This window comes from Tupaia chinensis, unplaced genomic scaffold (genome assembly GCF_000334495.1).
Source record: "Tupaia chinensis unplaced genomic scaffold, TupChi_1.0 Scaffold138060_1, whole genome shotgun sequence".
NCBI classification, from domain to species: domain Eukaryota; kingdom Metazoa; phylum Chordata; class Mammalia; order Scandentia; family Tupaiidae; genus Tupaia; species Tupaia belangeri.
This window is the reverse complement of record NW_006197961.1, coordinates 1058819-1062954: the sequence shown is the minus strand read 5'-3', so window position 1 is coordinate 1062954 and position 4136 is coordinate 1058819. Positions and strand designations below refer to the sequence as shown.

Here is a 4136-nt window from a genome sequence, read left to right as displayed (position 1 = left end):
AGAAAGTGAGAAATCACCCCCCAGGGGGGATGGTCACGTCGCAATCCCTTCTCCTCCATTCTCCTCTCGGGATCTTGGGCATGCACGCACACGCGCCTGGCGTGAGTTTTAAGTCACCAGGTCCGGGACGCGAACTGTGGTTGACTACGTGGGTGTCCAGCGACATAGCCATTACACTAATTGCTGGTTCCCTGAAATTTTATTTGTTATAATGATTTTTATTATTTTTAGTTTGCTATAGGGCATGTGCACAGAAAGACAGGGAGAAAGAGAGAGAGGGAAAGTGAGAAAGCAAACCACCAGGTCTGGGACTTGAAATGCAGTCGGCCATGTGGGAGTCCAACGCCTTAACCACCATGCCACCTGCTGGCCCCAGAAGGGATCATTTTATGGCACTTCTGAAATGGAAAATTGTAATCCTAGGGTGGAAGGAGAGACGGAAGCCCATTCATTTTCCGAAGGCCAAAGGGAGGAGGAGAGGCTGAGTTCACCAAGACCTGGCACTTGTTTTATTTATTTATTTATTTTGAGTTTTTTTTGCTATAGGGCGTGTGCACTCACCAGAAAGACAAAGAGAGACCGAGAGACAGAAAGAGAGAAATCATCCCCCAGGGAGGATGGCCGCGCCACAATCCCTTCTCCTCCATTCTCCTCTCGGGCTCTTGGGCACGCACGCACACGTGCCCGGTGTGAGTTTAACCCACTAGGTCTGGGACTCGAACTGCAGTCGACTACATGGGAGCCCAGCGAGATAGCCATTACGCCAACTGCTGGTCCCAACATGGCACTTGATCCTTCTAGAGAACAGAGGGCTTCAGCGCCCTCCTGGGGTACTCAGTGATATCTGGAGACTGATTTTGGTTGTCCAAACCAGAGAAGAAGATGCTACTAGAATCTCATGGGTCCAGACCAGGGTTTCTGCTCGAAATCTGATGAGTGCAAGAGCATCGTCTAACCTCAGATGTCAGGAGTGTCAAGACCGAGAAACTCTAGCCTAGGGTAAATCCCCTGTGCTATTCTCCTCTGCCACCTATGTCTCCACCTCCACCTCCTTCTCAGAGACCTCCAGGTCTCTATATGGAGGTCATGGGAGTGGGATGCTTCCGAAGGGTCAGGCCAGGGGGCAGGGACATTCCAATTCGCCAGCGAATCAGGACGGACGCTGATGTGAAATGAGTAGATGGAGCCCCCTGAGTGCAGATCTCGGTGGGTCACTGTGGAGGCCTCGTCAACCCAGAGGAGAGCCCTCAGGACGTGGGGAGGCATTCCTTTACGGCTGGAGGGAGAACAGAGGCAGCCTCGACAGATAACAAAGGACCTCCCCTTCCTCAGATCTTGGGAAATCCATTTCTCAGAGGCCTGCCCTGAGCACTGGGTATTTTTTTTTTTTTAAAGAATTATTTACTTAGTATTTTTAAATTTAATTAGAGACTGAGAGAGAGAGGGAAAATGAGAAAGCAAGCTACCAGGTCCAGGACTTGAACCATGATCAGCCATATGAGAGTCCAGTGCCCCAATCCCCATGCCACCTGCTGGTCTGCACTGTATTTTCTTTCTTTTTTTTTTAAAAACTGAGGTGAAGGTCACTTAACCACTTCTGGCATGGTGGTTAAGGCATTGGATTCCCATATGGCCAACTGTGGTTTCAGTCCCAGACTCAGCGATTTAAAATCACACTGGGAGTGTGTGCATGTGTGTGTGTGTGTTCCCAAAATCTCAAGAGAAGAATGGGAGAATGATTTCTCACGTTCCCTCTCTCTGGTGAGTGGATCTGTCCTATAACAAAACCTTTAAAATTTCTTTTTTTACATAACCCAATTAATCATGTTTTAATTTTATAATTTCTTATTTATATTCCATTGTTGTATGTCTTTGTGGGGTATGACATGTTTTTTCAAAGTAGGTATGCCGTGAATGCTAATCAAAACAAGGATATTACTGTATCGATCTTCAGTAAAGAATACTGGCGCTGGCAGGTGGCATGGTGGATACAGGTGCTGGATTCCCACATGGCTGACCATAGTTCAAGTCCTGAACCTGGCGGCTTTCTTTATTGCCTTCTATTTCTCTCTCTCTGTCTTTGGTCAAAATTTTAAAAAGAAATAATAATGAATGGAAATAAATCTTTAAAAAGAAAATATTGTATAGGAAACAATGGTGAGGGAAAAAAGTCTATTTAAGCTCAATACAGACATACCAATGGAAAAAAAATTTAGTGGATGTGAAGTGGTACCTCATTATGATTTTTCATTTGCATTTTTGTGATTGCCAATGATGTTGAGCATCTATGCATGTGGTTATTGGTTATTTATATACCTGCTTTGAAAAAAGTCTGCTCACTCCTTTTGCCCATTTTTCAATTTAGTTAATTTTTTTTTTAAGAGAGATTTTTGCCATAGGGTGCATGTGCTTGCCAGAGAGATAGAGAGACAGTGAAAAATCACCCCTGCCAAAAAGGAATGGCCATGCCACATTCCCTTCTGTTCCATCCTCTTGAGATGTGCGGCATGTACACACATGTACCCAGCATGAGTTTTAAGCCACCGGGTCCAGGACTTGAACCACAGTTGACCACGTGAGAATCTAGTGATGTAACCATCGCACCATCTGCTGGCCCAAGTTGGTTGTCTTTTTGTTGTGGTGGTATTTGTTACACTACATTGTTGAGTTGTTAAGTGTTCTTTATATATTCCGGATACTAGACCCTTAACATATACATGATTTGCAAATATTTTCTCCCATTCTGTTGGGTCTTCACTTTCTTGATAATGTCCTTTGTTGTACAAAAGTGTTAAATTCTGACAAAGACAGTGTATCTATTTTTTCTTTTGTTGTTGTACTTTGGTGTCAGATCTGACCACTGTGTTTTAATTTTCTTGTTTTTCTTAAATTTATTTATTTATTTATTTATTTATTTATTTATTTATTTATTGGGGAGAGGTTTTTGCTACAGGGCGCGTGCGCTCGCCAGACAGACAGAGAGAGACAGAGAGACAGAAAGTGAGAAATCACCCCCCAGAGGGGATGGTCACGCTGCGATCCCTTCTCCTCCATTCTCCTCTCGGGATCTTGGGCACGCACGCACACGTGCCTGGCGTGAGTTTTAAGCCACCGGGTCCGGGACGCGAACCGCGGTCGACTACGTGGGAGTCCAGCGACATAGCCATTACGCTAACTGCTGGTTCCTTAAATTTATTTTTATTAACATGTAGTTGTACATAGTTATGAGGTCAATGCGATTTTTAACAGTACAAGGATACAATGCGTAGTGATGAAATCAGAGTAATTTGTATAACAATGACCTCAATCATTTGTCATTACTATGTGCTGGGAACCATCAAAATCCTCTTTTTTATTTACCCTGAGATATACAGTAAATTGCAATAAATACTTACCACGCTGTGTTTTATAATGCTATAAATTCTTCCTCTTATCTATGTGTAATTTTGCATCCATTCATTAACATCACTCTACTCACCACCCCACCAACCTTCTCAGCATCTAGGGGACCATTCTTCAACTCTCTTCTTCTATGGAGTCTTTTTTTTTTTTTTTAAACTCCCATTTATAATTAAGAATATGTGGTATTTCTCTTTCTGTGCCTGGCTTATTTCACTTAATGTAATATCCCCCAAGCTCACCTGTTTAACCTTCACTGATAGGATTTTATTCTTTTTAACGGCTGACTAGTATTCCATTGTATGGATATACCGCATTTTCTTTATCCATTTATTTGCCGATGGGCAATTAGCTTGATTCCATATTTTGACTATTGGGAGTCACCAGTATTGCATTTGTTTTATTTTATTTTTAGATTTAATGTAATATCCCCCAAGCTCACCTGTTTAACCTTCACTGATAGGATTTTATTCTTTTTAACGGCTGACTAGTATTCCATTGTATGGATATACCGCATTTTCTTTATCCATTTATTTGCCGATGGGCAATTAGCTTGATTCCATATTTTGACTATTGGGAGTCACCAGTATTGCATTTGTTTTATTTTATTTTTAGATAATTATTTTATTTGTTATTATTATTATTTTTTAAAATTGGATCAGAGAGAGAGAGAGAGAGAATGAGAAACCAAGCAGCCCGGTCCAGGATTCCAACGGCGGATGCCATGGTGTAGTCTA

General features: G+C 42.3%; 1 protein-coding gene across 1 annotated transcript in view; it reads left to right on the top strand.

The window, feature by feature from the left end:
• The window catches only part of CACNA1A (calcium voltage-gated channel subunit alpha1 A), a 335330-nt gene that overhangs the window by 50290 nt on the left and 280904 nt on the right, over positions 1-4136 (top strand). The gene's annotated exons all lie outside the window — the stretch shown is intronic.